Here is a 22,375-nt window from a genome sequence, read left to right on the forward strand (position 1 = left end):
CAAATCAGTCTCTAGCAAGCTCAATACGAGCTTCCACTTCAACCGTCGACATTCAAACATCTCTTGCAATTTGTGCAAAATACTACAAATTTGGCTTGTGAGGTTCCCGAATTGAGTAAAAGCACATCAGTTCACAATTAAAAAAATGACCCCCTCCGCAGTCTCCCGCATGTTACTGACCACCATAATAAGGAGGAAAAGTTGAAAGGCGGTGCCTCACAGGCCATCTCCTCAGAGTATTCATCAGTGTTCGGCCTTGACAATATTTTAATATCTTGGATGGTGTATAGTGTTCTCCCATTTCCCTTGAGAAATCAAGATTGTCAAGGGGATTCTGCTGTTTTGTCAGTTCATAGCAAGAGATGGGGATCCAAAATACCTCACAGGAAACCAACGAAGATTGGTGTCGGACAGAAAAATAACGTGGCCACAGCCTCAAAGCAAAAGGCATCTATTTTCAGTGATGAAATATAATATAATTATAAATTGTCTGTTATTTTACTTTCCAAGTATTTTACTTTCCAAGTATTCAATAAAATGTGCACTTGGCAAAAGTCCTTTGAGACGGATTTGAACCAGCGACGAGCTATCGAAGGCTTGGCAAATCATTCTCTAGCAAACTCAATACGAGCTTCCACTTCAACCGTCGACTTGTAAACATCTCTTGCAATTCGTGCAAAATACTACAAATTTGGCTTGTGAGGTTCCCGAATTGAGTAAAAGCACATCAGTTCCCAATTAAAAAAATGACCCCCTCCGCAGTCTCCCGCATGTTACTGACCACCATACTAAGGGGGAAAAGTTGAAAGGCGGCACCTCAAAGGCCATCTCCTCAGAGTATTCAGCCTCGTTGGGCCTTGACAATATTTTAATATCTTGGATGGTGTATAGTGTTCTCTCATTTTCCTTGAGAAATCAAGATTGTCAAGGGGATTATGCTGTTTTGCCAGTTCATAGCAAGAGATGGGGATCAAAAAAACACCTCACAGGAAACCAAAGAAGATTGGTGTTGGACAGAAAAATAATGTGGCCACAGCCTCAAAGCAAAAGGCATCTATTTTCAGTGATGAAATATAATATAATTATAAATTGTCTGTTATTTTACTTTCCAAGTATTTTACTTTCCAAGTATTCAATAAAATGTGCATTTGGCAAAAGTCCTTCGAGCCGGATTTGAAACAGCGACCTAAGGATGCCTGTTTTACCACTATAGTCCTCCCCTCTACCAACTGAGCTATCGAAGGCTTGGCAAATCGTTCTCTAGCAAACTCAATACGAGCTTCCACTTCAACCGTCGACTTGTAAACATCTCTTGCAATTCGTGCAAAATACTACAAATTTGGCTTGTGACGTTCCCGAATTGAGTAAAAGCACATCAGTTCCCAATGAAAAAAATGACCCCCTCCGCAGTCTCCCGCATGTTACTGACCACCATACTAAGGGGGAAAAGTTGAAAGGCGGCGCCTCACAGGCCATCTCCTCAGAGTATTCAGCCGTGTTGGGCCTTGACAATATTTTAATATCTTGGATGGTGTATAGTGTTCTCTCATTTCTCTTGAGAAATCAAGATTGTCAAGGGGATTCTGCTGTTTTGCCAGTTCATAGCAAGAGATGGGGATCCAAAACACCTCACAGGAAACCAATGAAGATTCGTGTTGGACAGAAAAATAACGTGGTCACAGCCTCAAAGCAAAAGGCATCTATTTTCAGTGATGAAATATAATATAATTATAAATTGTCTGTTATTTTACTTTCCAAGTATTTTACTTTCCAAGTATTCAATAAAATGTGCATTTGGCAAAAGTCCCTCGAGCCGGATTTAAACCAGCCACCTAAGGATGCCTGTTTTACCATTACAGTCCTCTGCTCTACCAACTGAGCTATCGAAGGCTTGGCAAATCGTTCTCTAGCAAACTCAATACGAGCTTCCACTTCAACCGTCGACTTGTAAACATCTCTTGCAATTCGTGCAAAATACTACAAATTTGGCTTGTGACCTTCCCGAATTGAGTAAAAGCACATCAGTTCCCAATGAAAAAAATGACCCCCTCCGCAGTCTCCCGCATGTTACTGACCACCATACTACGGGGGAAAAGTTGAAAGGCGGCGCCTCACAGGCCATCTCCTCAGAGTATTCAGCCGTGTTGGGCCTTGACAATATTTTAATATCTTGGATGGTGTATACTGTTCTCTCATTTCCCTTGAGAAATCAAGATTGTCAAGGGGATTCTGCTGTTTTGCCAGTTCATAGCAAGAGATGGGGATCTGAAACACCTCACAGGAAACCAATGAAGATTGGTGTTGGACAGAAACATAACGTGGCCACAGCCTCAAAGCAAAAGGCATCTATTTTCAGTGATGAAATATAATATAATTATAAATTGTCTGTTATTTTATTTTCCAAGTATTTTACTTTCCAAGTATTCAATAAAATGTGCATTTGGCAAAAGTCCTTCGAGCCGGATTTGAACCAGCGACCTAAGGATGCCTGTTTTACCACTATAGTCCTCCCCTCTACCAACTGAGCTATCGAAGGCTTGGCAAATCGTTCTCTAGCAAACTCAATACGAGCTTCCACTTCAACCGTCGACTTGTAAACATCTCTTGCAATTCGTGCAAAATACTACAAATTTGGCTTGTGACGTTCCCGAATTGAGTAAAAGCACATCAGTTCCCAATGAAAAAAATGACCCCCTCCGCAGTCTCCCGCATGTTACTGACCACCATACTAAGGGGGAAAAGTTGAAAGGCGGCGCCTCACAGGCCATCTCCTCAGAGTATTCAGCCGTGTTGGGCCTTGACAATATTTTAATATCTTGGATGGTGTATAGTGTTCTCTCATTTCTCTTGAGAAATCAAGATTGTCAAGGGGATTCTGCTGTTTTGCCAGTTCATAGCAAGAGATGGGGATCCAAAACACCTCACAGGAAACCAATGAAGATTCGTGTTGGACAGAAAAATAACGTGGTCACAGCCTCAAAGCAAAAGGCATCTATTTTCAGTGATGAAATATAATATAATTATAAATTGTCTGTTATTTTACTTTCCAAGTATTTTACTTTCCAAGTATTCAATAAAATGTGCATTTGGCAAAAGTCCCTCGAGCCGGATTTAAACCAGCCACCTAAGGATGCCTGTTTTACCATTACAGTCCTCTGCTCTACCAACTGAGCTATCGAAGGCTTGGCAAATCGTTCTCTAGCAAACTCAATACGAGCTTCCACTTCAACCGTCGACTTGTAAACATCTCTTGCAATTCGTGCAAAATACTACAAATTTGGCTTGTGACGTTCCCGAATTGAGTAAAAGCACATCAGTTCCCAATGAAAAAAATGACCCCCTCCGCAGTCTCCCGCATGTTACTGACCACCATACTAAGGGGGAAAAGTTGAAAGGCGGCGCCTCACAGGCCATCTCCTCAGAGTATTCAGCCGTGTTGGGCCTTGACAATATTTTAATATCTTGGATGGTGTATACTGTTCTCTCATTTCCCTTGAGAAATCAAGATTGTCAAGGGGATTCTGCTGTTTTGCCAGTTCATAGCAAGAGATGGGGATCTGAAACACCTCACAGGAAACCAATGAAGATTGGTGTTGGACAGAAACATAACGTGGCCACAGCCTCAAAGCAAAAGGCATCTATTTTCAGTGATGAAATATAATATAATTATAAATTGTCTGTTATTTTATTTTCCAAGTATTTTACTTTCCAAGTATTCAATAAAATTTGCATTTGGCAAAAGTCCTTCAAGCCGGATTTGAACCAGCGACCTAAGGATGCCTGTTTTACCACTACAGTCCTCCGCTCTACCAACTGAGCTTTCGAAGGCTTGGCAAATCATTCTCTAGCAAACTCAATACGAGCTTCCACTTCAACCGTCGACTTGTAAACATCTCTTGCAATTCGTGCAAAATACTACAAATTTGGCTTGTGAGGTTCCCGAATTGAGTAAAAGCACATCAGTTCCCAATTAAAAAAATGACCCCCTCCGCAGTCGCCCGCATGTTACTGACCACCATACTAAGGGGGAAAAGTTGAAAGGCGGCACCTCACAGGCCATCTCCTCAGAGTATTCAGCCGCGTTGGGCCTTGACAATTTTTTAATATCTTGGATGGTGTATAGTGTTCTCTCATTTCTCTTGAGAAATCAAGATTGTCAAGGGGATTCTGCTGTTTTGCCAGTTCATAGCAAGAGATGGGGATCCAAAACACCTCACAGGAAACCAATGAAGATTCGTGTTGGACAGAAAAATAACGTGGTCACAGCCTCAAAGCAAAAGGCATCTATTTTCAGTGATGAAATATAATATAATTATAAATTGTCTGTTATTTTACTTTCCAAGTATTTTACTTTCCAAGTATTCAATAAAATGTGCATTTGGCAAAAGTCCTTCGAGCTGGATTTGAACCAGCGACCTAAGGATGCCTGTTTTACCACTATAGTCCTCCGCTCTACCAACTGAGCTATCGAAGGCTTGGCAAATCATTCTCTAGCAAACTCAATACGAGCTTCCACTTCAACCGTCGACTTGTAAACATCTCTTGCAATTCGTGCAAAATACTACAAATTTGGCTTGTGACGTTCCCGAATTGAGTAAAAGCACATCAGTTCCCAATTAAAAAAATGACCCCCTCCGCAGTCTCCCGCATGTTACTGACCACCATACTAAGGGGGAAAAGTTGAAAGACGGCGCCTCACAGGCCATCTCCTCAGAGTATTCAGCCGTGTTGGGCCTTGACAATATTTTAATATCTTGGATGGTGTATACTGTTCTCTCATTTCCCTTGAGAAATCAAGATTGTCAAGGGGATTCTGCTGTTTTGCCAGTTCATAGCAAGAGATGGGGATCCAAAACACCTGACAGGAAACCAATGAAGATTCGTGTTGGACAGAAAAATAACGTGGCCACAGCCTCAAAGCAAAAGGCATCTATTTTCAGTGATGAAATATAATATAATTATAAATTGTCTGTTATTTTACTTTCCAAGTATTTTACTTTCCAAGTATTCAATAAAATGTGCATTTGGCAAAAGTCCTTCGAGCCGGATTTGGACCAGCGATCTAAGGATGCCTGTTTTACCACTACAGTCCTCCGCTGTACCAACTGAGCTATCGAAGGCTTGGAAAATCAGTCTCTAGCAAGCTCAATACGAGCTTCCACTTCAACCGTCGACATTCAAACATCTCTTGCAATTCGTGCAAAATACTACAAATTTGGCTTGTGAGGTTCCCGAATTGAGTAAAAGCACATCAGTTCACAATTAAAAAAATGACCCCCTCCGCAGTCTCCCGCATGTTACTGACCACCATGCTAAGGAGGAAAAGTTGAAAGGCGGCGCCTCACAGGCCATCTCCTCAGAGTATTCATCAGTGTTCGGCCTTGACAATATTTTAATATCTTGGATGGTGTATAGTGTTCTCCCATTTCCCTTGAGAAATCAAGATTGTCAAGGGGATTCTGCTGTTTTGTCAGTTCATAGCAAGAGATGGGGATCCAAAATACCTCACAGGAAACCAACGAAGATTGGTGTCGGACAGAAAAATAACGTGGCCACAGCCTCAAAGCAAAAGGCATCTATTTTCAGTGATGAAATATAATATAATTATAAATTGTCTGTTATTTTACTTTCCAAGTATTTTACTTTCCAAGTATTCAATAAAATGTGCATTTGACAAAAGTCCTTTGAGCCGGATTTGAACCAGCGACGAGCTATCGAAGGCTTGGCAAATCATTCTCTAGCAAACTCAATACGAGCTTCCACTTCAACCGTCGACTTGTAAACATCTCTTGCAATTCGTGCAAAATACTACAAATTTGGCTTGTGAGGTTCCCGAATTGAGTAAAAGCACATCAGTTCCCAATTAAAAAAATGACCCCCTCCGCAGTCTCCCGCATGTTACTGACCACCATACTAAGGGGGAAAAGTTGAAAGGCGCGCCTCACAGGCCATCTCCTCAGAGTATTCAGCCGTGTTGGGCCTTGACAATATTTTAATATCTTGGATGGTGTATAGTGTTCTCCCATTTCCCTTGAGAAATCAAGATTGTCAAGGGGATTCTGCTGTTTTGTCAGTTCATAGCAAGAGATGGGGATCCAAAACACCTCACAGGAAACCAACGAAGATTGGTGTCGGACAGAAACATAACGTGGCCACAGCCTCAAAGCAAAAGGCATCTATTTTCAGTGATGAAATATAATATAATTATAAATTGTCTGTTATTTTATTTTCCAAGCATTTTACTTTCCAAGTATTCAATAAAATTTGCATTTGGCAAAAAGTCCTTCAATCTGGATTTGAACCAGCGACCTAAGGATGCCTGTTTTACCACTACAGTCCTCTGCTCTACCAACTGAGCTATCGAAGGCTTAGCAAATCAGTCTCTAGCAAGCTCAATACAAGCTTCCACTTCAAACATCTCTTGCAATTCGTGCAAAATACTACAAATTTGGCTTGTGAGGTTCCCGAATTGAGTAAAAGCACATCAGTTCACAATTAAAAAAATGACCCCCTCCGCAGTCTCCCGCATGTTACTGACCACCATACAAAGGAGGAAAAGTTGAAAGGCGGCGCCTCACAGGCCATCTCCTCAGAGTATTCATCAGTGTTCGGCCTTGACAATATTTTAATATCTTGGATGGTGTATAGTGTTCTCCCATTTCCCTTGAGAAATCAAGATTGTCAAGGGGATTCTGCTGTTTTGTCAGTTCATAGCAAGAGATGGGGATCCAAAATACCTCACAGGAAACCAACGAAGATTGGTGTCGGACAGAAAAATAACGTGGCCACAGCCTCAAAGCAAAAGGCATCTATTTTCAGTGATGAAATATAATATAATTATAAATTGTCTGTTATTTTACTTTCCAAGTATTTTACTTTCCAAGTATTCAATAAAATGTGCATTTGGCAAAAGTCCCTCGAGCCGGATTTGAACCAGCCACCTAAGGATGCCTGTTTTACCATTACAGTCCTCTGCTCTACCAACTGAGCTATCGAAGGCTTAGCAAATAGTTCTCTAGCAAACTCAATACGAGCTTCTACTTCAACCGTCGACTTGTAAACATCTCTTGCAATTCGTGCAAAATACTACAAATTTGGCTTGTGACGTTCCCGAATTGAGTAAAAGCACATCAGTTCCCAATGAAAAAAATGACCCCCTCCGCAGTCTCCCGCATGTTACTGACCACCATACTAAGGGGGAAAAGTTGAAAGGCGCGCCTCACAGGCCATCTCCTCAGAGTATTCAGCCGTGTTGGGCCTTGACAATATTTTAATATCTTGGATGGTGTATACTGTTCTCTCATTTCCCTTGAGAAATCAAGATTGTCAAGGGGATTCTGCTGTTTTGCCAGTTCATAGCAAGAGATGGGGATCTGAAACACCTCACAGGAAACCAATGAAGATTGGTGTTGGACAGAAACATAACGTGGCCACAGCCTCAAAGCAAAAGGCATCTATTTTCAGTGATGAAATATAATATAATTATAAATTGTCTGTTATTTTATTTTCCAAGTATTTTACTTTCCAAGTATTCAATAAAATTTGCATTTGGCAAAAGTCCTTCGAGCCGGATTTGAACCAGCGACCTAAGGATGCCTGTTTTACCACTACAGTCCTCCGCTCTATCAACTGAGCTTTCGAAGGCTTGGCAAATCATTCTCTAGCAAACTCAATACGAGCTTCCACTTCAACCGTCGACTTGTAAACATCTCTTGCAATTCGTGCAAAATACTACAAATTTGGCTTGTGAGGTTCCCGAATTGAGTAAAAGCACATCAGTTCCCAATTAAAAAAATGACCCCCTCCGCAGTCGCCCGCATGTTACTGACCACCATACTAAGGGGGAAAAGTTGAAAGGCGGCACCTCACAGGCCATCTCCTCAGAGTATTCAGCCGCGTTGGGCCTTGACAATATTTTAATATCTTGGATGGTGTATAGTGTTCTCTCATTTCTCTTGAGAAATCAAGATTGTCAAGGGGATTCTGCTGTTTTGCCAGTTCATAGCAAGAGATGGGGATCCAAAACACCTCACAGGAAACCAATGAAGATTCGTGTTGGACAGAAAAATAACGTGGTCACAGCCTCAAAGCAAAAGGCATCTATTTTCAGTGATGAAATATAATATAATTATAAATTGTCTGTTATTTTACTTTCCAAGTATTTTACTTTCCAAGTATTCAATAAAATGTGCATTTGGCAAAAGTCCTTCGAACCGGATTTGAACCAGTGACCTAAGGATGCCTGTTTTACCACTACAGTCCTACGCTCTACCAACTGAGCTACCGAAGGCTTGGCAAATCAACTCTAGCAAACTCAATACGAGCTTCCACTTCAACCGTCGACTTGTAAACATCGCTTGCAATTCGTGCAAAATACTACAAATTTGGCTTGTGAGGTTCCCGAATTGAGTAAAAGCACATCAGTTCACAATTTAAAAAATGACCCCCTCCGCAGTCTCCCGCATGTTACTGACCACCATACAAAGGAGGAAAAGTTGAAAGGCGGCGCCTCACAGGCCATCTCCTCAGAGTATTCATCAGTGTTCGGCCTTGACAATATTTTAATATCTTGGATGGTGTATAGTGTTCTCCCATTTCCCTTGAGAAATCAAGATTGTCAAGGGGATTCTGCTGTTTGTCAGTTCATAGCAAGAGATGGGGATCCAAAATACCTCACAGGAAAACAACGAAGATTGGTGTCGGACAGAAAAATAACGTGGCCACAGCCTCAAAGCAAAAGGCATCTATTTTCAGTGATGAAATATAATATAATTATAAATTGTCTGTTATTTTACTTTCCAAGTATTTTACTTTCCAAGTATTCAATAAAATGTGCATTTGGCAAAAGTCCTTCGAGCCGGATTTGAACCAGCGACCTAAGGATGCCTGTTTTACCACTATAGTCCTCTGCTCTACCAACTGAGCTATCGAAGGCTTGGCAAATCGTTCTCTAGCAAACTCAATACGAGCTTCCACTTCAACCGTCGACTTGTAAACATCTCTTGCAATTCGTGCAAAATACTACAAATTTGGCTTGTGACGTTCCCGAATTGAGTAAAAGCACATCAGTTCACAATTTAAAAAATGACCCCCTCCGCAGTCTCCCGCATGTTACTGACCACCATACAAAGGAGGAAAAGTTGAAAGGCGGCGCCTCACAGGCCATCTCCTCAGAGTATTCATCAGTGTTCGGCCTTGACAATATTTTAATATCTTGGATGGTGTATAGTGTTCTCCCATTTCCCTTGAGAAATCAAGATTGTCAAGGGGATTCTGCTGTTTTGTCAGTTCATAGCAAGAGATGGGGATCCAAAATACCTCACAGGAAAACAACGAAGATTGGTGTCGGACAGAAAAATAATGTGGCCACAGCCTCAAAGCAAAAGGCATCTATTTTCAGTGATGAAATATAATATAATTATAAATTGTCTGTTATTTTACTTTCCAAGTATTTTACTTTCCAAGTATTCAATAAAATGTGCATTTGGCAAAAGTCCTTTGAGCCGGATTTGAATCAGCGACGAGCTATCGAAGGCTTGGCAAATCATTCTCTAGCAAACTCAATACAAGCTTCCACTTCAACCGTCCACTTGTAAACATCTCTTGCAATTCGTGCAAAATACTACAAATTTGGCTTGTGAGGTTCCCGAATTGAGTAAAAGCACATCAGTTCCCAATTAAAAAAATGACCCCCTCCGCAGTCTCCCGCATGTTAATGACCACTATACTAAGGGGGAAAAGTTGAAAGGCGGCGCCTCACAGGCCATCTCCTCAGAGTATTCAGCCGTGTTGGGCCTTGACAATATTTTAATATCTTGGATGGTGTATAGTGTTCTCTCATTTCCCTTGAGAAATCAAGATTGTCAAGGGGATTCTGCTGTTTTGCCAGTTCATAGCAAGAGATGGGGATCCAAAACACCTGACAGGAAACCAATGAAGATTCGTGTTGGACAGAAAAATAACGTGGCCACAGCCTCAAAGCAAAAGGCATCTATTTTCAGTGATGAAATATAATATAATTATAAATTGTCTGTTATTTTACTTTCCAAGTATTTTACTTTCCAAGTATTCAATAAAATGTGCATTTGGCAAAAGTCCTTTGAGCTAGATTTGAACCAGAGACCTAAGGATGCCTGTTTTACCACTATAGTCCTCCGCTCTACCAACTGAGCTATCGAAGGCTTGGCAAATCAACTCTAGCAAACTCAATACGAGCTTCCACTTCAACCGTCGACTTGTAAACATCTCTTGCAATTCGTGCAAAATACTACAAATTTGGCTTGTGAGGTTCCCGAATTGAGTAAAAGCACATCAGTTCCCAATTAAAAAAATGACCCCCTCCGCAGTCTCCCGCATGTTACTGACCACCATACTAAGGGGGAAAAGTTGAAAGGCGGCACCTCACAGGCCATCTCCTCAGAGTATTCAGCCGCGTTGGGCCTTGACAATATTTTAATATCTTGGATGGTGTATAGTGTTCTCTCATTTCCCTTGAGAAATCAAGATTGTCAAGGGGATTCTGCTGTTTTGCCAGTTCATAGCAAGAGATGGGGATCCAAAACACCTCACAGGAAACCAATGAAGATTCGTGTTGGACAGAAATATAACATGGTCACAGCCTCAAAGCAAAAGGCATCTATTTTCAGTGATGAAATATAATATAATTATAAATTGTCTGCTATTTTACTTTCCAAGTATTTTACTTTCCAAGTATTCAATAAAATGTGCATTTGGCAAAAGTCCTTCGAGCCGGATTTGAACCAGCGACCTAAGGATGCCTGTTTTACCACTACAGTCCTCCGCTCTACCAACTGAGCTATCGAAGGCTTGGCAAATCAGTCTCTAGCAAGCTCAATACGAGCTTCCACTTCAACCGTCGACATTCAAACATCTCTTGCAATTTGTGCAAAATACTACAAATTTGGCTTGTGAGGTTCCCGAATTGAGTAAAAGCACATCAGTTCACAATTAAAAAAATGACCCCCTCCGCAGGCTCCCGCATGTTACTGACCACCATAATAAGGAGGAAAAGTTGAAAGGCGGTGCCTCACAGGCCATCTCCTCAGAGTATTCATCAGTGTTCGGCCTTGACAATATTTTAATATCTTGGATGGTGTATAGTGTTCTCCCATTTCCCTTGAGAAATCAAGATTGTCAAGGGGATTCTGCTGTTTTGTCAGTTCATAGCAAGAGATGGGGATCCAAAATACCTCACAGGAAACCAACGAAGATTGGTGTCGGACAGAAAAATAACGTGGCCACAGCCTCAAAGCAAAAGGCATCTATTTTCAGTGATGAAATATAATATAATTATAAATTGTCTGTTATTTTACTTTCCAAGTATTTTACTTTCCAAGTATTCAATAAAATGTGCACTTGGCAAAAGTCCTTTGAGACGGATTTGAACCAGCGACGAGCTATCGAAGGCTTGGCAAATCATTCTCTAGCAAACTCAATACGAGCTTCCACTTCAACCGTCGACTTGTAAACATCTCTTGCAATTCGTGCAAAATACTACAAATTTGGCTTGTGAGGTTCCCGAATTGAGTAAAAGCACATCAGTTCCCAATTAAAAAAATGACCCCCTCCGCAGTCTCCCGCATGTTACTGACCACCATACTAAGGGGGAAAAGTTGAAAGGCGGCACCTCAAAGGCCATCTCCTCAGAGTATTCAGCCTCGTTGGGCCTTGACAATATTTTAATATCTTGGATGGTGTATAGTGTTCTCTCATTTTCCTTGAGAAATCAAGATTGTCAAGGGGATTATGCTGTTTTGCCAGTTCATAGCAAGAGATGGGGATCAAAAAAACACCTCACAGGAAACCAAAGAAGATTGGTGTTGGACAGAAAAATAATGTGGCCACAGCCTCAAAGCAAAAGGCATCTATTTTCAGTGATGAAATATAATATAATTATAAATTGTCTGTTATGCTATTTTCCAAGTATTTTACTTTCCAAGTATTCAATAAAATTTGCATTTGGCAAAAGTCCTTCGAGCCGGATTTGAACCAGCGACCTAAGGATGCCTGTTTTACCACTACAGTCCTCTCCTCTACCAACTGAGCTATCGAAGGCTTGGCAAACCATTCTCTAGAAAGCTCAATTCGAGCTTCCACTTCAACCGTCGACATGCAAACATCTCTTGCAATTCGTGCAAAATACTACAAATTTGGCTTGTGAGGTTCCCGAATTGAGTAAAAGCACATCAGTTCCCAATTAAAAAAATGACCGCCTCCGCAGTCTCCCGCATGTTACTGACCACCATACTAAGGAGGAAAAGTTGAAAGGCGGCGCCTCACAGGCCATCTCCTCAGAGTATTCATCAGTGTTCGGCCTTGACAATATTTTAATATCTTGGATGGTGTATGGTGTTCTCCCATTTCCTTTGAGAAATCAAGATTGTCAAGGGGATTCTGCTGTTTTGTCAGTTCATAGCAAGAGATGGGGATCCAAAACACCTCACAGGAAACCAATGAAGATTCGTGTTGGACAGAAAAATAACGTGGTCACAGCCTCAAAGCAAAAGGGATCTATTTTCAGTGATGAAATATAATATAATTATAAATTGTCTGTTATTTTACTTTCCAAGTATTTTACTTTCCAAGTATTCAATAAAATGTGCATTTGGCAAAAGTCCTTCGAGCCGGATTTGAACCAGCGACCTAAGGATGCATGTTTTACCACTACAGTCCTCCGCTCTACCAACTGAGCTATCGAAGGCTTGGCAAATCAGTCTCTAGCAAGCTCAATACGAGCTTCCACTTCAACCGTCGACATTCAAACATCTCTTGCAATTCGTGCAAAATACTACAAATTGGGCTTGTGAGGTTCCCGAATTGAGTAAAAGCACATCAGTTCACAATTTAAAAAATGACCCCCTCCGCAGTCTCCCGCATGTTACTGACCACCATACAAAGGAGGAAAAGTTGAAAGGCGGCGCCTCACAGGCCATCTCCTCAGAGTATTCATCAGTGTTCGGCCTTGACAATATTTTAATATCTTGGATGGTGTATAGTGTTCTCCCATTTCCCTTGAGAAATCAAGATTGTCAAGGGGATTCTGCTGTTTTGTCAGTTCATAGCAAGAGATGGGGATCCAAAATACCTCACAGGAAAACAACGAAGATTGGTGTCGGACAGAAAAATAACGTGGCCACAGCCTCAAAGCAAAAGGCATCTATTTTCAGTGATGAAATATAATATAATTATAAATTGTCTGTTATTTTACTTTCCAAGTATTTTACTTTCCAAGTATTCAATAAAATGTGCATTTGGCAAAAGTCCTTCGAGCCGGATTTGAACCAGCGACCTAAGGATGCCTGTTTTACCACTATAGTCCTCCCCTCTACCAACTGAGCTATCGAAGGCTTGGCAAATCGTTCTCTAGCAAACTCAATACGAGCTTCCACTTCAACCGTCGACTTGTAAATATCTCTTGCAATTCGTGCAAAATACTACAAATTTGGCTTGTGACGTTCCCGAATTGAGTAAAAGCACATCAGTTCCCAATGAAAAAAATGACCCCCTCCGCAGTCTCCCGCATGTTACTGACCACCATACTAAGGGGGAAAAGTTGAAAGGCGGCGCCTCACAGGCCATCTCCTCAGAGTATTCAGCCGTGTTGGGCCTTGACAATATTTTAATATCTTGGATGGTGTATAGTGTTCTCTCATTTCTCTTGAGAAATCAAGATTGTCAAGGGGATTCTGCTGTTTTGCCAGTTCATAGCAAGAGATGGGGATCCAAAACACCTCACAGGAAACCAATGAAAATTCGTGTTGGACAGAAAAATAACGTGGTCACAGCCTCAAAGCAAAAGGCATCTATTTTCAGTGATGAAATATAATATAATTATAAATTGTCTGTTATTTTACTTTCCAAGTATTTTACTTTCCAAGTATTCAATAAAATGTGCATTTGGCAAAAGTCCCTCGAGCCGGATTTAAACCAGCCACCTAAGGATGCCTGTTTTACCATTACAGTCCTCTGCTCTACCAACTGAGCTATCGAAGGCTTGGCAAATCGTTCTCTAGCAAACTCAATACGAGCTTCCACTTCAACCGTCGACTTGTAAACATCTCTTGCAATTCGTGCAAAATACTACAAATTTGGCTTGTGACGTTCCCGAATTGAGTAAAAGCACATCAGTTCCCAATGAAAAAAATGACCCCCTCCGCAGTCTCCCGCATGTTACTGACCACCATACTAAGGGGGAAAAGTTGAAAGGCGGCGCCTCACAGGCCATCTCCTCAGAGTATTCAGCCGTGTTGGGCCTTGACAATATTTTAATATCTTGGATGGTGTATACTGTTCTCTCATTTCCCTTGAGAAATCAAGATTGTCAAGGGGATTCTGCTGTTTTGCCAGTTCATAGCAAGAGATGGGGATCTGAAACACCTCACAGGAAACCAATGAAGATTGGTGTTGGACAGAAACATAACGTGGCCACAGCCTCAAAGCAAAAGGCATCTATTTTCAGTGATGAAATATAATATAATTATAAATTGTCTGTTATTTTATTTTCCAAGTATTTTACTTTCCAAGTATTAAATAAAATTTGCATTTGGCAAAAGTCCTTCAAGCCGGATTTGAACCAGCGACCTAAGGATGCCTGTTTTACCACTACAGTCCTCCGCTCTACCAACTGAGCTTTCGAAGGCTTGGCAAATCATTCTCTAGCAAACTCAATACGAGCTTCCACTTCAACCGTCGACTTGTAAACATCTCTTGCAATTCGTGCAAAATACTACAAATTTGGCTTGTGAGGTTCCCGAATTGAGTAAAAGCACATCAGTTCCCAATTAAAAAAATGACCCCCTCCGCAGTCTCCCGCATGTTACTGACCACCATACTAAGGGGGAAAAGTTGAAAGGCGGCACCTCACAGGCCATCTCCTCAGAGTATTCAGCCGCGTTGGGCCTTGACAATATTTTAATATCTTGGATGGTGTATAGTGTTCTCTCATTTCCCTTGAGAAATCAAGATTGTCAAGGGGATTCTGCTGTTTTGCCAGTTCATAGCAAGAGATGGGGATCCAAAACACCTCACAGGAAACCAATGAAGATTCGTGTTGGACAGAAATATAACATGGTCACAGCCTCAAAGCAAAAGGCATCTATTTTCAGTGATGAAATATAATATAATTATAAATTGTCTGCTATTTTACTTTCCAAGTATTTTACTTTCCAAGTATTCAATAAAATGTGCATTTGGCAAAAGTCCTTCGAGCCGGATTTGAACCAGCGACCTAAGGATGCCTGTTTTACCACTACAGTCCTCCGCTCTACCAACTGAGCTATCGAAGGCTTGGCAAATCAGTCTCTAGCAAGCTCAATACGAGCTTCCACTTCAACCGTCGACATTCAAACATCTCTTGCAATTTGTGCAAAATACTACAAATTTGGCTTGTGAGGTTCCCGAATTGAGTAAAAGCACATCAGTTCACAATTAAAAAAATGACCCCCTCCGCAGTCTCCCGCATGTTACTGACCACCATAATAAGGAGGAAAAGTTGAAAGGCGGTGCCTCACAGGCCATCTCCTCAGAGTATTCATCAGTGTTCGGCCTTGACAATATTTTAATATCTTGGATGGTGTATAGTGTTCTCCCATTTCCCTTGAGAAATCAAGATTGTCAAGGGGATTCTGCTGTTTTGTCAGTTCATAGCAAGAGATGGGGATCCAAAATACCTCACAGGAAACCAACGAAGATTGGTGTCGGACAGAAAAATAACGTGGCCACAGCCTCAAAGCAAAAGGCATCTATTTTCAGTGATGAAATATAATATAATTATAAATTGTCTGTTATTTTACTTTCCAAGTATTTTACTTTCCAAGTATTCAATAAAATGTGCATTTGGCAAAAGTCCTTTGAGCCGGATTTGAATCAGCGACGAGCTATCGAAGGCTTGGCAAATCATTCTCTAGCAAACTCAATACGAGCTTCCACTTCAACCGTCCACTTGTAAACATATCTTGCAATTCGTGCAAAATACTACAGATTTGGCTTGTGAGGTTCCCGAATTGAGTAAAAGCACATCAGTTCCCAATTAAAAAAATGACCCCCTCCGCAGTCTCCCGCATGTTAATGACCACTATACTAAGGGGGAAAAGTTGAAAGGCGGCGCCTCACAGGCCATCTCCTCAGAGTATTCAGCCGTGTTGGGCCTTGACAATATTTTAATATCTTGGATGGTGTATAGTGTTCTCTCATTTCCCTTGAGAAATCAAGATTGTCAAGGGGATTCTGCTGTTTTGCCAGTTCATAGCAAGAGATGGGGATCCAAAACACCTGACAGGAAACCAATGAAGATTCGTGTTGGACAGAAAAATAACGTGGCCACAGCCTCAAAGCAAAAGGCATCTATTTTCAGTGATGAAATATAATATAATTATAAATTGTCTGTTATTTTACTTTCCAAGTATTTTACTTTCCAAGTATTCAATAAAATGTGCATTTGGCAAAAGTCCTTTGAGCTAGATTTGAACCAGCGACCTAAGGATGCCTGTTTTACCACTATAGTCCTCCGCTCTACCAACTGAGCTATCGAAGGCTTGGCAAATCAACTCTAGCAAACTCAATACGAGCTTCCACTTCAACCGTCGACTTGTAAACATCTCTTGCAATTCGTGCAAAATACTACAAATTTGGCTTGTGAGGTTCCCGAATTGAGTAAAAGCACATCAGTTCCCAATTAAAAAAATGACCCCCTCCGCAGTCTCCCGCATGTTACTGACCACCATACTAAGGGGGAAAAGTTGAAAGGCGGCACCTCACAGGCCATCTCCTCAGAGTATTCAGCCGCGTTGGGCCTTGACAATATTTTAATATCTTGGATGGTGTATAGTGTTCTCTCATTTCCCTTGAGAAATCAAGATTGTCAAGGGGATTCTGCTGTTTTGCCAGTTCATAGCAAGAGATGGGGATCCAAAACACCTCACAGGAAACCAATGAAGATTCGTGTTGGACAGAAATATAACATGGTCACAGCCTCAAAGCAAAAGGCATCTATTTTCAGTGATGAAATATAATATAATTATAAATTGTCTGCTATTTTACTTTCCAAGTATTTTACTTTCCAAGTATTCAATAAAATGTGCATTTGGCAAAAGTCCTTCGAGCCGGATTTGAACCAGCGACCTAAGGATGCCTGTTTTACCACTACAGTCCTCCGCTCTACCAACTGAGCTATCGAAGGCTTGGCAAATCAGTCTCTAGCAAGCTCAATACGAGCTTCCACTTCAACCGTCGACATTCAAACATCTCTTGCAATTTGTGCAAAATACTACAAATTTGGCTTGTGAGGTTCCCGAATTGAGTAAAAGCACATCAGTTCACAATTAAAAAAATGACCCCCTCCGCAGTCTCCCGCATGTTACTGACCACCATAATAAGGAGGAAAAGTTGAAAGGCGGTGCCTCACAGGCCATCTCCTCAGAGTATTCATCAGTGTTCGGCCTTGACAATATTTTAATATCTTGGATGGTGTATAGTGTTCTCCCATTTCCCTTGAGAAATCAAGATTGTCAAGGGGATTCTGCTGTTTTGTCAGTTCATAGCAAGAGATGGGGATCCAAAATACCTCACAGGAAACCAACGAAGATTGGTGTCGGACAGAAAAATAACGTGGCCACAGCCTCAAAGCAAAAGGCATCTATTTTCAGTGATGAAATATAATATAATTATAAATTGTCTGTTATTTTACTTTCCAAGTATTTTACTTTCCAAGTATTCAATAAAATGTGCACTTGGCAAAAGTCCTTTGAGACGGATTTGAACCAGCGACGAGCTATCGAAGGCTTGGCAAATCATTCTCTAGCAAACTCAATACGAGCTTCCACTTCAACCGTCGACTTGTAAACATCTCTTGCAATTCGTGCAAAATACTACAAATTTGGCTTGTGAGGTTCCCGAATTGAGTAAAAGCACATCAGTTCCCAATTAAAAAAATGACCCCCTCCGCAGTCTCCCGCATGTTACTGACCACCATACTAAGGGGGAAAAGTTGAAAGGCGGCACCTCAAAGGCCATCTCCTCAGAGTATTCAGCCTCGTTGGGCCTTGACAATATTTTAATATCTTGGATGGTGTATAGTGTTCTCTCATTTTCCTTGAGAAATCAAGATTGTCAAGGGGATTATGCTGTTTTGCCAGTTCATAGCAAGAGATGGGGATCAAAAAAACACCTCACAGGAAACCAAAGAAGGTTGGTGTTGGACAGAAAAATAATGTGGCCACAGCCTCAAAGCAAAAGGCATCTATTTTCAGTGATGAAATATAATATAATTATAAATTGTCTGTTATGCTATTTTCCAAGTATTTTACTTTCCAAGTATTCAATAAAATTTGCATTTGGCAAAAGTCCTTCGAGCCGGATTTGAACCAGCGACCTAAGGATGCCTGTTTTACCACTACAGTCCTCTCCTCTACCAACTGAGCTATCGAAGGCTTGGCAAACCATTCTCTAAAAAGCTCAATTCGAGCTTCCACTTCAACCGTCGACATGCAAACATCTCTTGCAATTCGTGCAAAATACTACAAATTTGGCTTGTGAGGTTCCCGAATTGAGTAAAAGCACATCAGTTCCCAATTAAAAAAATGACCGCCTCCGCAGTCTCCCGCATGTTACTGACCACCATACTAAGGAGGAAAAGTTGAAAGGCGGCGCCTCACAGGCCATCTCCTCAGAGTATTCATCAGTGTTCGGCCTTGACAATATTTTAATATCTTGGATGGTGTATGGTGTTCTCCCATTTCCTTTGAGAAATCAAGATTGTCAAGGGGATTCTGCTGTTTTGTCAGTTCATAGCAAGAGATGGGGATCCAAAACACCTCACAGGAAACCAATGAAGATTCGTGTTGGACAGAAAAATAACGTGGTCACAGCCTCAAAGCAAAAGGGATCTATTTTCAGTGATGAAATATAATATAATTATAAATTGTCTGTTATTTTACTTTCCAAGTATTTTACTTTCCAAGTATTCAATAAAATGTGCATTTGGCAAAAGTCCTTCGAGCCGGATTTGAACCAGCGACCTAAGGATGCATGTTTTACCACTACAGTCCTCCGCTCTACCAACTGAGCTATCGAAGGCTTGGCAAATCAGTCTCTAGCAAGCTCAATACGAGCTTCCACTTCAACCGTCGACATTCAAACATCTCTTGCAATTCGTGCAAAATACTACAAATTGGGCTTGTGAGGTTCCCGAATTGAGTAAAAGCACATCAGTTCACAATTTAAAAAATGACCCCCTCCGCAGTCTCCCGCATGTTACTGACCACCATACAAAGGAGGAAAAGTTGAAAGGCGGCGCCTCACAGGCCATCTCCTCAGAGTATTCATCAGTGTTCGGCCTTGACAATATTTTAATATCTTGGATGGTGTATAGTGTTCTCCCATTTCCCTTGAGAAATCAAGATTGTCAAGGGGATTCTGCTGTTTTGTCAGTTCATAGCAAGAGATGGGGATCCAAAATACCTCACAGGAAAACAACGAAGATTGGTGTCGGACAGAAAAATAACGTGGCCACAGCCTCAAAGCAAAAGGCATCTATTTTCAGTGATGAAATATAATATAATTATAAATTGTCTGTTATTTTACTTTCCAAGTATTTTACTTTCCAAGTATTCAATAAAATGTGCATTTGGCAAAAGTCCTTCAAGCCGGATTTGAACCAGCGACCTAAGGATGCCTGTTTTACCACTATAGTCCTCCCCTCTACCAACTGAGCTATCGAAGGCTTGGCAAATCGTTCTCTAGCAAACTCAATACGAGCTTCCACTTCAACCGTCGACTTGTAAACATCTCTTGCAATTCGTGCAAAATACTACAAATTTGGCTTGTGACGTTCCCGAATTGAGTAAAAGCACATCAGTTCCCAATGAAAAAAATGACCCCCTCCGCAGTCTCCCGCATGTTACTGACCACCATACTAAGGGGGAAAAGTTGAAAGGCGGCGCCTCACAGGCCATCTCCTCAGAGTATTCAGCCGTGTTGGGCCTTGACAATATTTTAATATCTTGGATGGTGTATAGTGTTCTCTCATTTCTCTTGAGAAATCAAGATTGTCAAGGGGATTCTGCTGTTTTGCCAGTTCATAGCAAGAGATGGGGATCCAAAACACCTCACAGGAAACCAATGAAGATTCGTGTTGGACAGAAAAATAACGTGGTCACAGCCTCAAAGCAAAAGGCATCTATTTTCAGTGATGAAATATAATATAATTATAAATTGTCTGTTATTTTACTTTCCAAGTATTTTACTTTCCAAGTATTCAATAAAATGTGCATTTGGCAAAAGTCCCTCGAGCCGGATTTAAACCAGCCACCTAAGGATGCCTGTTTTACCATTACAGTCCTCTGCTCTACCAACTGAGCTATCGAAGGCTTGGCAAATCGTTCTCTAGCAAACTCAATACGAGCTTCCACTTCAACCGTCGACTTGTAAACATCTCTTGCAATTCGTGCAAAATACTACAAATTTGGCTTGTGACGTTCCCGAATTGAGTAAAAGCACATCAGTTCCCAATGAAAAAAATGACCCCCTCCGCAGTCTCCCGCATGTTACTGACCACCATACTAAGGGGGAAAAGTTGAAAGGCGGCGCCTCACAGGCCATCTCCTCAGAGTATTCAGCCGTGTTGGGCCTTGACAATATTTTAATATCTTGGATGGTGTATACTGTTCTCTCATTTCCCTTGAGAAATCAAGATTGTCAAGGGGATTCTGCTGTTTTGTCAGTTCATAGCAAGAGATGGGGATCCGAAACACCTCACAGGAAACCAACGAAGATTGGTGTCGGACAGAAACATAACGTGGCCACAGCCTCAAAGCAAAAGGCATCTATTTTCAGTGATGAAATATAATATAATTATAAATTGTCTGTTATTTTATTTTCCAAGTATTTTACTTTCCAAGTATTCAATAAAATTTGCATTTGGCAAAAGTCCTTCAAGCCGGATTTGAACCAGCGACCTAAGGATGCCTGTTTTACCACTACAGTCCTCCGCTCTACCAACTGAGCTTTCGAAGGCTTGGCAAATCATTCTCTAGCAAACTCAATACGAGCTTCCACTTCAACCGTCGACTTGTAAACATCTCTTGCAATTCGTGCAAAATACTACAAATTTGGCTTGTGAGGTTCCCGAATTGAGTAAAAGCACATCAGTTCCCAATTAAAAAAATGACCCCCTCCGCAGTCGCCCGCATGTTACTGACCACCATACTAAGGGGGAAAAGTTGAAAGGCGGCACCTCACAGGCCATCTCCTCAGAGTATTCAGCCGCGTTGGGCCTTGACAATTTTTTAATATCTTGGATGGTGTATAGTGTTCTCTCATTTCTCTTGAGAAATCAAGATTGTCAAGGGGATTCTGCTGTTTTGCCAGTTCATAGCAAGAGATGGGGATCCAAAACACCTCACAGGAAACCAATGAAGATTCGTGTTGGACAGAAAAATAACGTGGTCACAGCCTCAAAGCAAAAGGCATCTATTTTCAGTGATGAAATATAATATAATTATAAATTGTCTGTTATTTTATTTTCCAAGTATTTTACTTTCCAAGTATTCAATAAAATTTGCATTTGGCAAAAGTCCTTCAAGCCGGATTTGAACCAGCGACCTAAGGATGCCTGTTTTACCACTACAGTCCTCCGCTCTACCAACTGAGCTTTCGAAGGCTTGGCAAATCATTCTCTAGCAAACTCAATACGAGCTTCCACTTCAACCGTCGACTTGTAAACATCTCTTGCAATTCGTGCAAAATACTACAAATTTGGCTTGTGAGGTTCCCGAATTGAGTAAAAGCACATCAGTTCCCAATTAAAAAAATGACCCCCTCCGCAGTCGCCCGCATGTTACTGACCACCATACTAAGGGGGAAAAGTTGAAAGGCGGCACCTCACAGGCCATCTCCTCAGAGTATTCAGCCGCGTTGGGCCTTGACAATTTTTTAATATCTTGGATGGTGTATAGTGTTCTCTCATTTCTCTTGAGAAATCAAGATTGTCAAGGGGATTCTGCTGTTTTGCCAGTTCATAGCAAGAGATGGGGATCCAAAACACCTCACAGGAAACCAATGAAGATTCGTGTTGGACAGAAAAATAACGTGGTCACAGCCTCAAAGCAAAAGGCATCTATTTTCAGTGATGAAATATAATATAATTATAAATTGTCTGTTATTTTACTTTCCAAGTATTTTACTTTCCAAGTATTCAATAAAATGTGCATTTGGCAAAAGTCCTTCGAACCGGATTTGAACCAGTGACCTAAGGATGCCTGTTTTACCACTACAGTCCTCCGCTCTACCAACTGAGCTATCGAAGGCTTGCCAAATCAACTCTAGCAAACTCAATACGAGCTTCCACTTCAACCGTCGA

General features: G+C 41.2%; 13 non-coding genes across 13 annotated transcripts; all 13 read right to left on the reverse strand.

Annotated features, from left to right (window-relative positions):
- Positions 1–1,158: 1,158 nt before the first annotated feature.
- TRNAY-AUA (transfer RNA tyrosine (anticodon AUA)) lies at positions 1,159–1,244 on the reverse strand. The gene is given in 2 exon segments: positions 1,159–1,194; positions 1,208–1,244. It is a non-coding gene; the product is annotated as a tRNA-Tyr (tRNA).
- Positions 1,245–2,450: 1,206 nt separating this feature from the next.
- On the reverse strand, positions 2,451–2,536 carry TRNAY-AUA (transfer RNA tyrosine (anticodon AUA)). Its single transcript is given in 2 exon segments — positions 2,451–2,486; positions 2,500–2,536. It is a non-coding gene; the product is annotated as a tRNA-Tyr (tRNA).
- A 1,852-nt stretch (positions 2,537–4,388) lies between these two features.
- Positions 4,389–4,474, reverse strand: TRNAY-AUA (transfer RNA tyrosine (anticodon AUA)). Its single transcript is given in 2 exon segments — positions 4,389–4,424; positions 4,438–4,474. It is a non-coding gene; the product is annotated as a tRNA-Tyr (tRNA).
- A 4,374-nt stretch (positions 4,475–8,848) lies between these two features.
- On the reverse strand, positions 8,849–8,934 carry TRNAY-AUA (transfer RNA tyrosine (anticodon AUA)). Its single transcript is given in 2 exon segments — positions 8,849–8,884; positions 8,898–8,934. It is a non-coding gene; the product is annotated as a tRNA-Tyr (tRNA).
- A 1,806-nt stretch (positions 8,935–10,740) lies between these two features.
- TRNAY-GUA (transfer RNA tyrosine (anticodon GUA)) lies at positions 10,741–10,826 on the reverse strand. Its single transcript is given in 2 exon segments — positions 10,741–10,776; positions 10,790–10,826. It is a non-coding gene; the product is annotated as a tRNA-Tyr (tRNA).
- Positions 10,827–12,635: 1,809 nt separating this feature from the next.
- TRNAY-GUA (transfer RNA tyrosine (anticodon GUA)) lies at positions 12,636–12,721 on the reverse strand. The gene is given in 2 exon segments: positions 12,636–12,671; positions 12,685–12,721. It is a non-coding gene; the product is annotated as a tRNA-Tyr (tRNA).
- A 560-nt stretch (positions 12,722–13,281) lies between these two features.
- On the reverse strand, positions 13,282–13,367 carry TRNAY-AUA (transfer RNA tyrosine (anticodon AUA)). Its single transcript is given in 2 exon segments — positions 13,282–13,317; positions 13,331–13,367. It is a non-coding gene; the product is annotated as a tRNA-Tyr (tRNA).
- A 1,852-nt stretch (positions 13,368–15,219) lies between these two features.
- TRNAY-GUA (transfer RNA tyrosine (anticodon GUA)) lies at positions 15,220–15,305 on the reverse strand. Its single transcript is given in 2 exon segments — positions 15,220–15,255; positions 15,269–15,305. It is a non-coding gene; the product is annotated as a tRNA-Tyr (tRNA).
- Positions 15,306–16,466: 1,161 nt separating this feature from the next.
- On the reverse strand, positions 16,467–16,552 carry TRNAY-AUA (transfer RNA tyrosine (anticodon AUA)). Its single transcript is given in 2 exon segments — positions 16,467–16,502; positions 16,516–16,552. It is a non-coding gene; the product is annotated as a tRNA-Tyr (tRNA).
- Positions 16,553–17,111: 559 nt separating this feature from the next.
- Positions 17,112–17,197, reverse strand: TRNAY-GUA (transfer RNA tyrosine (anticodon GUA)). Its single transcript is given in 2 exon segments — positions 17,112–17,147; positions 17,161–17,197. It is a non-coding gene; the product is annotated as a tRNA-Tyr (tRNA).
- A 1,809-nt stretch (positions 17,198–19,006) lies between these two features.
- TRNAY-GUA (transfer RNA tyrosine (anticodon GUA)) lies at positions 19,007–19,092 on the reverse strand. The gene is given in 2 exon segments: positions 19,007–19,042; positions 19,056–19,092. It is a non-coding gene; the product is annotated as a tRNA-Tyr (tRNA).
- Positions 19,093–19,652: 560 nt separating this feature from the next.
- On the reverse strand, positions 19,653–19,738 carry TRNAY-AUA (transfer RNA tyrosine (anticodon AUA)). Its single transcript is given in 2 exon segments — positions 19,653–19,688; positions 19,702–19,738. It is a non-coding gene; the product is annotated as a tRNA-Tyr (tRNA).
- Positions 19,739–22,236: 2,498 nt separating this feature from the next.
- On the reverse strand, positions 22,237–22,322 carry TRNAY-GUA (transfer RNA tyrosine (anticodon GUA)). Its single transcript is given in 2 exon segments — positions 22,237–22,272; positions 22,286–22,322. It is a non-coding gene; the product is annotated as a tRNA-Tyr (tRNA).
- Between the last annotated feature and the right edge of the window lie 53 nt (positions 22,323–22,375).

Source organism: Ambystoma mexicanum, chromosome 1p (assembly GCF_040938575.1).
Source record: "Ambystoma mexicanum isolate Mex_15411 chromosome 1p, UKY_AmexF1_1, whole genome shotgun sequence".
Lineage (NCBI taxonomy): Eukaryota > Metazoa > Chordata > Amphibia > Caudata > Ambystomatidae > Ambystoma > Ambystoma mexicanum.